Source organism: Alligator mississippiensis, chromosome 3 (genome assembly GCF_030867095.1).
Source record: "Alligator mississippiensis isolate rAllMis1 chromosome 3, rAllMis1, whole genome shotgun sequence".
NCBI lineage: Eukaryota > Metazoa > Chordata > Crocodylia > Alligatoridae > Alligator > Alligator mississippiensis.
The window spans coordinates 42,361,444-42,372,704 of record NC_081826.1 but is presented as its reverse complement, the minus strand read 5'-3'; the positions used below and the strand labels follow the sequence as shown (position 1 = coordinate 42,372,704).

Below are 11,261 nucleotides of genomic sequence, written 5' to 3'. Positions count from 1 at the left end.
AATCACTGAATGTCTCTGAACTGAATCAGAGACTTCCAATTTGATTCAGAGAGATTAATGGGTCTCCTGATTCGATTTGGATTTGGAGATTTGGCTGCTGAATTGGGCCGAATCTCCTCCAAATCAAATCAACGACCGAAGCTTTCCACAGCTCTATTAGACGCCACATTTTCACAAAAGCTATATACCATGGGTCTTAGGTAGGTTTGGCTGGAAACTTTTTGTCAGACTGTTCTTGGTTCAGAAAATGCCAGTTTATTAAAAGTAAAACTTTCTGTGGGAACATGTTGATTTCAGTATTATGTCAAAAACCTTCCTGGTTTCCTGCCAGGTCACCTGACTGGCACATAATCAGATAATCAAGATCATAATCAGGAGCTGAGAATTTGAAAGTATTAGGCCTTCAGTAAAAGGAACTTCCTTTAGGCCAGGGTGGCAGAAACCTAGGGTCATGGGAGCCATCATGCCTACACATGTTGCTCCTCACAGGCCTGGCCTTCCAGGGTCCCCTCTGAGGTAGCCTGCCCAGCAGGCAGTCCTTGGATCATGTATTTCAAGTCCCCAGCTCCTCAACATCCTGGTAGTCCAGCAGGGCTCCAGGCAACTCAGAAAAGCTTCTTAAAAAGTCAAGGCAGAATGCTTAGAATTTCCCTGAAAGAAATGTTGCATTTGTTCAATTTATTTTTTCATTACATTTCAGAATTATATCTTTTTTTTAAATTGTTGAATTTCCCAGAATGGGAATTCCATTTTGTGGCCAGCAAGGCAGCTGGGTTATTTTATAGTTATATGCTTTGTGCTTTAAGCTGGCCTTACCTGACTTGGTAAATAATGAGCCATCTGCAAAGTCAATGTCTATATTCTGGTAATGCAGCACAAAAGAATTCTGTGGTGAAGCACAAGCTGCTTTCATGCTGTTCCTTCTCCTTAGACCCTAATGGATGCTTTTGCTTACTAGGAAGGAAGGTGAGAGCAGGCGATTAATAAAATATGCAAAACACTACTACTTCCTCACATAAGAACACTTGACTGCCAGTTGCCAATGTCAAGCTATGCTACTGTATTCTACAGCCTTACATATTGTAGCTTAGGCACCTGTACAATTATGTAAATTCATGGCACATCTCAGATACTCACTTCTTTTTCTTTCCCTCCTCTATACCAGTCCCATGGATCCTGAGATCCCAGTTATCCAACAAGACCCAGTTGTTGTAGGTGGTCTACCAACCACCTTCCCTCCCCCTCACCCCCCCCCTCAAAAAAAAGACTACCTTCTCCCCTGAAGAGATGAGAGATGGATACAAGTGGACAGAGAGGCTAAAAATTGGGAGGAAAGCTGTGTGATAAGGAAGTGGCCTGGGGTTAACAGGTCTGGTTTTGCTTCTACTCCAGTGGTAGTTGTGCAAAGAAACAAATGAATTGGAGCAGTAAATCAGGTTGCAAGTAAAAATACTTTTACAAATATATATATATATATTGTACGTATGTGTGCACAAAAATCTGTGCGTGTTTGAATGTATGCTGAATATTCAAATTCAAAATATTTATGTTCACAGGCGAGTTAGACTAGGCAAACATACATTGTTATATATAGCTAGAGTTTATAATTCAGCCCTTACCATATGAGTTAGAGAATTATTTGGCTAGGACAACTAGGGTTAACTAAACTGACAGTTCCTCTGAGCAATTCCCAAGCCAAAGAAAGTCAAGTGGGGGTGGAAGGAAAGACAGGAGATATATGAATGATTAAAATATCTAAAAGGAAATCAGTAATTTTGAAAATCCAGACCTGGAAACAATTAGAGGCTGGCTGACAACTGTCAAGAATCAATAAAAGAAGGATGCAACTTCTAATAACTCAAAAATAAAATATTCTGATAAGTTAAGGAGTCATAAGGAAAAATGAGGTGAATAGGAAACTAAATCTGTTAACAATTATTGTCAGTGCCAGTGCTGCCTTGGAGGAGTCACGTTTACTCTACTGTCTCCACCCGACCAATTATATCGATTTGTATTCACCCTGCTCTCATGACAGCAGTACCCACCAATCCCACTAACATAAGGGATCTGGCTGGCATTTTTTTCTGAACACATCACTCAGCTGTTTTAAATCACATCAGGCTGAACCTTGTCTTACAAGTTTTCTGTTCCAATGCTAATCTTTCTCTCTCTCTCTCTGTGTGAGAGAGAGAGAGCGAGAGAGAGAGAGAGAGAGAGGTATATGTTCTGCATTGTAAAATTGCCAGGAAAATTTACCAGCCTATGCATAAAATCTACTCTCCCACCCTTTACTATAATGATGAATAATTTTAAGAAAACCTGACACCCACTAAGTAGAATTTGCAAGGCTCATGCATCCTATCTTGGTCTGATTCACCATTCTGCGACACCCATTCTATATGGAGACACAATTGAGCAGTGTGTATGTGTGCTCTACATGCATGAGGTGGTGCTATCCATGTGATTTACTTATTTTTTGGATCCAGGTGATAAAGTGCATAGCCATGTGACAAATTTCTTTTATTTTTCACCTTTCGACCTTCTCCCTTGTTCTCTGCCCACTAATCCATTTCTGCTGGGACTACTTCTAACATTCCAAACTGCTGAGTGGCTTTCACATAGGCAACATGTAGAAAAAAACCCTGTCACAAATTGTTTCCTTCTTTCCCTTTTAAATATGGAATTTCCCTTCTTGCCCCCTCCCCCAAATACAGGGGTCAAGGACAGATACATTTCAATCCTAGACCAATGACAGTTATAAGAACTAATATCTTGAGTTCTGACCCATCATACCTAAAAATACTTCTTCAAGGGAAGTGTAAATGCAGGCTTTCTAGCAACTCAGTTTTGATATCATACTTGAAAGTCTCAGCACTCAAGTCATTTTAAAGCAGTTGTAGAGGTTTTTAAAAACCATTCAGTTTTCGTGTAACTGCAATAACCAGTATGAAGTATGTAGGGACCAAGAGTGTACCTAAGGGTGGGCAACCAGTCCCAACTGGTGGCTTGACTGCCTGGTCTGGTCCAGATACCAGTGCCACCCAGAGCACAGAATTTGCTCATTATGCCTATGGTAAGGAGAGATTAGCTTTCCAGTCACAAGTGGTATCAAGAAAAGAAATGTAAATGGTAAACATCTTCTGAAGCAGCTTCTTCAGAAGGTGGTATAAACAAGATGCTTAGTGGTAATGTGCAGATACAAGTGTCATATTGCAAAAAAATTATTCAAGGCTTCATTACGTGTGAAGAAATTTGCTATGTTTGGTCCCAATCTGTAATACATGCTGTAAGACAACAGTGGTTTTTTGCTGATCTAATTGCAGAATTAAGTACTTCTTTATTTCTTTTTTACCCTGTTGTTAAGAACATAAAATTGATTCTTGATACTTATATGGTGCTTTTCATCTGTGTATCTCCAGAGTGGGCAAGTTGCATGATATGTGATTTACAGGTGACTTCTGTCCCAAATGGACTGTAACTTCTTGGATGTCTCACAAGTTTATGACACAGCCAGAAGCAAAGCTCAAACTTTTTGCTTCCTGTATTCAATCCTGTGCTTGGCTATGATTGCATCCTACTGAGTTGGGTCTGATATATCAGTGCCATGAATGACGCATGCCCTGGAGGCTGGGGGGGGCATGATAACTGCCTGCAGGCGGTGGCGGTGGCAGGGTCATGGCAGTTGTGAGTGGGGAGCTCCCGCAGGTGGCCATGGTGGTGTTGGCGGGGTGGGGAGGGTGTCGAGCACCAACTAGAGGTCAGTGACCACCCGCAGATGCCGCCAGGGGCAATTGGCGATAAGCAATCACCTGCAGACACCACTGGAGGTGTTGGTGGGGGAGGGGGGGGGTGGCAACCGCCCATAGATGCCGCCAGCAGCCTTTGCAGTAATTCTGTCAGGGCTGAACCGCCAATCTGAAGGGGTGGATGTGCACCTGTGTGCATCCCCTATGCATCACCAATGATCAGTGTAGTAATTATAGTAACCTGATACAGCAATGCAATAATTATAGTGACACAATCTCTGCCGATCTTGATACACAATGGTTCATCTATATGTGCTCTTCACTGTTCAGTAGACTAATTTGCTGCAGTGTAAAGCATCACAGTCTATACATGCAACACTATTAGACTGCAGCAAATTAATTTTCACTGCCATAAAATAGTGAAGTTGGGGACAGTACTGTCTTATGGTAGTGAAAATACCTATGCCTACATGCATGTGTAAATGCTGGCTGGGTATAAATTGAACCCTATCAGCCCAGGCAGCAGGGGGCTGACTCCTGCCTGCTGCCTAGCCACATAGTTCTGCTCTTTGGGTACTTCCATGCAGTGCTGACCCTAGGGGTGTGCGGGGCCCGGAGCATATCAGCCTATGCAGGGCCTGTGGGGTGTGGGGCATGGTGAGCGGATGGAGCGCGGGGAGGGGGGGTGCCCTCTGTGGGACCTGTATGGCACTGTCTGCAGGGCTCCCCAAAGTGTGAGGCCTGAGGTAGTTGCCCTGATTCACTCCCCACGCGACAGCTCTGTTCTCATGCCCCAGCCAGCCCCTCCAACACATGACACCGTGACCCAGAGCCTGGGGCCGACCCCCTGAGCCTTGGGTTGACCCCCTGAGCCTGGGGCTGCTCTGCCACAGCTCAAACTGCTGCAGTCCTATGAACACATGTAGACTCTGTGCCCAAGAGATGTTAACTCTGACCCAAGTTATAAACTTAACTGCACTGGAGTTTATTGCATCACACTAATAGCACATGTAAATGCACCCAGTGCATGCACCCACCTATATTTGTCACCCATAATCAACAGTGCTTAGTGATAGTCTCAGTGGCTTATTTTGAGCGGAGAGGGGGAAATCCCCCGAGACTGATCCTCAAGCAGTACAAATGAGCATAGCTTCTTAGCAGTCAGTAGATTTATTCCAGTGTAAGAGCTTGTAGCTGTCTCTTTGATCCCAAGGACATTGAACTAAAGCAAAGATTTATTTCAGTGGGCTTTTCTAATGGGAGTTTGGAATAAACAGAGCAGATTCTGATGCTGTGAAGTTTTTAAAATCCAGAGTAACTCCACTGTAGTGGATGAATTTATATTAGATTCATGCCAGCAGAACTGAGATCAGACTGTATCCCAGAATGTCTACAAATAAGATCTCTGCTTATAATTTTCTACACTTGGCACCTGGCCTGCTACAGCAAGTGAACTTGAGTCAATCACATTAGGCCTGTGTGATCTTAAACTTCAGTTGATCTGAGTAAACTTCAGTGCTGTCCCTTTCTTCGTCTCCTTTGAACATTTCTGGGGCAAAGGCTTATGGCCCTGTGTTCTCCTTTTTTCTGTTTCTGTCAGTCCTTTATAGATATCTAGTCTCTGCTATGTTGTGCTTTTAAGTGCCAGGGTTAACATCCAATTTCCTGTTTTGAGATATTTCACTCTTCAAACCTTTTCACTATAGGACAGTTTGGGAAAACTGTTTTCAACCGGGCATGTGATCATTCCATTTTCCCAAGTTGCTTCTATGTGAATGGAAGGTTTACTTTTCCAGTCTCTCCGATCTGGTTGATTTGTAACACAGCACTGACAGCATATGTTCAATACCTCATACAGCGAGGCATTCAGTGATACAGCAACTTCATAGAGCAGTCACAATTCATTAGCTGCACGTAGGTTCTACAGAACATTGTGATACCATATCTTGTCAAGTCCAATGGGAGTTTGGAAGAGGCAGAATAATCATAACAGGAGTTTGTTTGTTCCTGAAGCACAGAATGGAGCACATTAAGGGAAGGAAATCAAGCTGGGGTGTAGTTGTAGATCTGGTATAGATTATTTTTTCTTTCAATACATGAATCAACCGATAAGGAATTTATTTCTCTCTAGTTTATTAAAGGTCACTTAGCCTGGATTGATAAAAAAGATGATGGCTGATAAATTATGTCTACCAATTTGGTAATATACCCCCAAGAATTTAAGTAAATTTATCTGGATTTCAAGAATACATCTAGTAGTGCACCACACAACAGATGGAATCTCAGAAAGCATTACAGGAAATATGGGGCAGAGATTGTTGAAAGAAACAATTCAACAATGGATCACTGTAAGAAAAATGTTAAAAAAGAAGAACGTTATAGGATACACATTAAAAGGTGAGTTTTAGAATGTTCTAGTTTCTAAAATACTGGTAGGGAGGAAGCTGGTCTTTCAAAACCAGTTAGTGTTTAAAATTGGAAAATGCAGAATTTATATATACATGCTATAGCTATACATGCTAAACAAGCTACAAGTGCTAAATAACTGATGTCGATTAGAGCCTGGAAGAACCCAGCATACTTCAGAGATTTGCAGATGTTGACTCTTGCCTACATTACAAAGTCCAGCTGTGATGGCAAGCCAAGTAAAAAAGATCATACCTCATAGTCACTGCTAGCTCTGCAGCAACAACAGTGTGGATGCAGTTCTGCCATTAAGGGGAGCTGGTGAAGCACTGATGACTGAAAAATATTTTCTGGACCAAAGTTTTGTTTACATCAGGGGATCTGGCTGTCATAGCCCTGTCACCATAACTGTTGTGGCAGCTGCCCTGTAGCAGACTAAACTTCATGCGCAAGTGCTTTCTGGGTGCAAGGAAGCTCTTTATATTCCCTTCTCCCACTAAGCTGTCAGGTAAATGGATCAATTCTTGCAGTGGTCCTGGGAGTGCTGTTCTCTGGCATTTTCTGCCCACCTTTTTGTGTGCACTAAAAGGAGAAATGAGCAACTAGACCTGCTCTTTCCTTTTCCCCTGCTGTCACTGTAAAGCATACTGGAGCCAAATATCTTGGAGGGGGGGACAGAAATAGTGTCACCACCCCATTTCCAGGTTTGGCTTGGGCAGAGCTGAAGCAGATGTGAGGCTTGCTCCAGAACAGCACTTGTAAAACCATTGCAGAAGTGGTATAAACCTATCTTTAGAAGGCAGTCAGTGCAATATGGGAGTATAAAGAGCTACTTTACACCCTGCGCAGGTAACTTACATCACTCTATAGCAGTGGTGGGGAAGAGGATGCTGTTGCATTTATTAGCTCTTCCCTCTAACAGATGAGGCAAAGTCTTGGAGCTGGGGATGATGGGGAAGCAAGATGCACCAAAAGAAAAACTTGTTCCGCCTGCTTCTCCCATGTCCCATAGGGGGAAGTAGAAGATTGTGAATCTGAAACAGAGTCTGGTTGATTCTCTGCTCCTGATACAGTGCAACTACCTACAACCCTTTTTTGGTTTGGATTGCAGGGTTCCAATCCCACCCCCTAGCTTTTTTTCCCCCCCTTTATTAAGTCCATTTTTGTCAGACAAGTTTTTTTTCCTGCTGTAACCATCTCTAAATTATGTTAGAAATGGTTACATTATTTATTACGAATTATTTGTTCAATGAGTTTTGCCTTTTCTCTTACATGAGAGAGTCACAAACTTATTTCTGTGGATGCATTTGTTATCTCTAAATATTAACACTTTATGCAAAGAAACTTGAATCTCTGGCCTGCTCCTGGACTACTTGTTTTTCTTAGTGTGTGATTGGTCCCCTAAATTAAGTAACATCATTCTTTCTAGGTAATTGGTAATAATTTATAAAACAGGCTCAGAGGTTCTATTTAATAGCCTAATAGTGCAATATTGTAGAAAATGTGGCCTCCACATTAGATCAACTATGTTTAAAACTCTCAATAAAGCACTCTAGCAGCCTGTCTACATATTAGGTTTGGGGTGAGGAGAGCTTTCCATCCTTACTGCTGAAATTGGGTTACTGTACAGAGAAGAATTTAAGATTTATTGGGCAAGAGACAGTAAAAGAGTGTGCACAAGAGGGAGTCTGACTCTGTAGCCCACTGATTGGGCACTTGTCTGGGAGAGTGAGGTTTGGAGCTCAAATCCCTAACACCAGGGCTGTTTGTATATTTTATTTTTAAAACTCATACAATCTTGACAGCTGGAACCACAATCCAGGTCTCTCCTACCCTAGGAGGGATGAAGAGTGCCCTCCCCACACTGGCCTAGCTCGCTTTGTGGTTAGAGCAGACTGGTGGGGGGTGGGCAAATGTGTGTGAGCTTCTTTAGGTTAGAATGGCATTTGACTTAGACCTCCTAATCCCTGGATGAGTTTTCTAATTGCTAGACTATTACACATATTTGGCGATTGCCAGCAGAGTTTTAAAAATGAAGTGCAAGCTCTTCTCATGTCTATGAGAGATAGAGAACACTCTGGGCTATGGATTCCTAGTGGATGAAGGTGCTTAAGAGATGGTGAAAGGTGGAATTATATATCCCTCCACATGCTCAGCATTTCCCTGTTGTCTGGCTCTGAGTATGCCAGCTGCTTTGGATCCCATTTGGAGGTGTTAAACTGTACCCATGTACTATACAGGTTTCCCTCGATTTATGTGGATACTTTATATGCGAATTCACTCTTACGTGATGAGCATATTTAGACCCATAATTTATTATATGTGAGGTAAATTCGCTCTTATGCAATCAGCATAGATGCCCCCTCCCCAACAGGTAAGTCTGTGGGGGGAGGGGAAAGGGCAGTGGCCCCACTCATCCCAGCCTCAGCTGCAGTGGCCCCAGGAGCAGCCGGCACCAGGTGCCTGCAGTTGCTGGACTGCACCATGCTCCTCCTGTCCCCACTCTCCTCTGCTCCTGGGCTGTGCCATGCCCTGGTACAGGCAGCTGGTGTTGGCCGCTCTCAGGGCTGCTCCAGCAAAGGCTGGGATGAGTGCAAACAAGCGGAGCCCCAGGCAGTGCAGGGTGCTGCACTCTCCCCAGCCCTGGGAGCAGCCAGTACCAGCTACCTATACCAGGACACAGCGCAGCCCAGGACCAGAGGTGAGTGGGGACAGGTGAAGCATGGTGCAGCCCAGTGGCTGCAGGCATATGGCACTGGCCACTCCCAGGGCCACTGCAGCTGGGGCTGGGGTGAGTGCCGCTCTGTTCCCTCTGCTTTGCTGTCTTGTGTAGCCCTGGGAGCGGCACCCCTCCCCCTGCCCCTGCCCCTTCCCTGGTCCCAGACTCCCTCCCTCCCTGCCATGGGAACCTATTCCACTTTGTTACACTGTAAAGTGGGTTCGCTTTACGCAAGTTTGATTTATGTGCCATTCTCTGGGAATGCATGTATCACGTAAATCAAAGGAAGCCTGTATAGGGATCCCAGAGGCTCAGGAAACTAGTTTTTACTCCAGGTCCCAAATGACTAAAAGTTAGGGATTATAATGTCCAACTTGTAGGCATGTAAGTCCTTCATTACCTATAGCCCATAGTTGCAAAAACTTTAAATATATAAATATATACTTTGCTGTTCAATTAACAATTAACTATTAAAAAGGAAGGATAAAAAGGGCTATGAGAGGGTCTTGTTACACTTTAATTTTAGGAAGCTCCTGGAACACAGAACACCTGGCTTGTTCACACATTAACACCTGAAACCAGTTTTAAGCATACTTTAGGCAACCTAAAGTTATGCCACTCCAGGGCCAGTTTACCTCTGATCTGTGTTACTCAGCTCATGTTCCATTAGGTGTGGCCACCCCCCACAGATAAGTAGCCCAAGCTGCAGTCCTCCAGCATCCCAGGATGCTGTGTCCCCTTTCCACCCCCTGAATTCTACTGTCCAGGGGCCAGTTCTTGCACCAAGTCAACTCCCATTCCCATTCTTGGGGGTGCAACCTTCCCACCCCCAGGGGATGCAAACCCACGCAAACAGCGTGCAGAGCACATGACAGCTAGCTAGGTCACAGGGCACACGTAGGTCCAGAAGTGGGGTCTAGAGGGGGGCGGGGAGAAGGTAGAGGGCCAGATTGGGTCCCCATGAGCTGGGGCTTCCTTCATGGGGCAGAGGCAGTAGCTTCCCCAAAAGTGCCTTCCCTCATGGCTCCCACCTCTCAGCCACCCTGGGAAGCCCAACCAGCACCCCCCGCAATCCCAAATCCCAATTTATTCAAACTGTGACAGGGGGCCACCCCGGGGCCGATCTCCATGGCCTGCCCCCTGTCTCTGTGGGCAACTGCCCGCCTATCTCGCCTGCCATGCCTTTGATGATAATTGATTCAATCAGATGTCAATTAAGCAGGAGGCTGCCCATCTAGTGCCCCGATGCCAGGGGGCACTCTCTGCGGCTCCTATCCTCCCCAATACCGCAGCCCAAGCCTCGCAGATGGCATCTTGGTGTTCACACAATCACCGGCCCCATACTGGACCCCAGAATCATCCACACAGGACCCCTCTATAATCCTCTCCTATCAGGCAGCCACTCCGCCGTCATCCGGGCTACCTAGCCCCCCCAAAGCCATGTTCCCCTCTTGGGTGTGGTCCCCCCAGGACCTTCGGCCACTTTCCCTGGCCCACCTCCAGGCCAGTCGGGACCCCAGGCCCCCGGCTCTTGGGTGTCCCTCGCGGTGGGCCCCTGGCCCTTTTGACTCTGATAGTCCTGGCCCCAGCTTGGGCCAGTCAAGGGTACTCTCCCTTTCAGGCTGGGTCTCTAGCCGCTCACTCACATCCTCAGGCCTCACCATGCTACTACTCCCTTTCTCCTAGGGGCAACCGCAGCACCACGCCCTGTACTCAATCACACTCTCGGGGCCCACCCTCTCTGGGCCCCTCACAACACTGGCCCTCTGGGCCCCCCAACAAACACAAGGGTAACCCACCCAGTGGTGGTGGGAGCTAGGGGTTAAGGCACCCCAACCCGCCTTTCACTGGGGTGATAACTGGCCTGGCATTTCCTGGGGGCTCCCGTGCCACTGAGAGCCCCACCAGGCCACCCACTCCCGGCAGGGTGCAGTTTCCGGTCATGCCCAGAAGCCTCCTTACCAACCCCTTGCAGCTCCCCCTTACCTCCAGGTTGTTCTCAGCAGCCCTCCAGCCAGGCAATGCTGCTGCTGCCTGACTACAGCAGCCAAACTGCCCTGTTTATATAGGCAGCCACTGTCTCAAAATGGCTGCCCTCATCAGGCACCTGGAGGCTGCCAGCTCCAGGCCCTTAAAGTGGCAGACACACCCTGTGCTCTGCCACACACCTCCCCGCTTTAATCATCACTGCCTGCTCATACTGGGGTTCCTCGTTGCTGCCCCCTTACACTGGGGCTCTGCCCGCTCACACTGGGGTTCTACGTCGCTTGGGCACTACGTCGCTGCCCCCCCTGAAGCCATCTTCCCCTCTCGGGCATGGTCCCCCTGGGACCTTCAGCACCTAGCCCTGGCCCACCTCCAGGCCAGTTGGGACCCCAGGCTCCCGGCTC

General features: G+C 46.3%; 1 long non-coding RNA gene across 1 annotated transcript; it reads right to left on the bottom strand.

Moving 5' to 3' along the window:
• Nucleotides 1-238: 238 nt before the first annotated feature.
• Nucleotides 239-10,922, bottom strand: LOC132249070 (uncharacterized). Its single transcript, XR_009460458.1, has 3 exons — nucleotides 10,858-10,922; nucleotides 817-954; nucleotides 239-651 (listed from the first exon to the last, which is right to left on the bottom strand). It is a non-coding gene; the product is annotated as an uncharacterized LOC132249070 (long non-coding RNA).
• Between the last annotated feature and the right edge of the window lie 339 nt (nucleotides 10,923-11,261).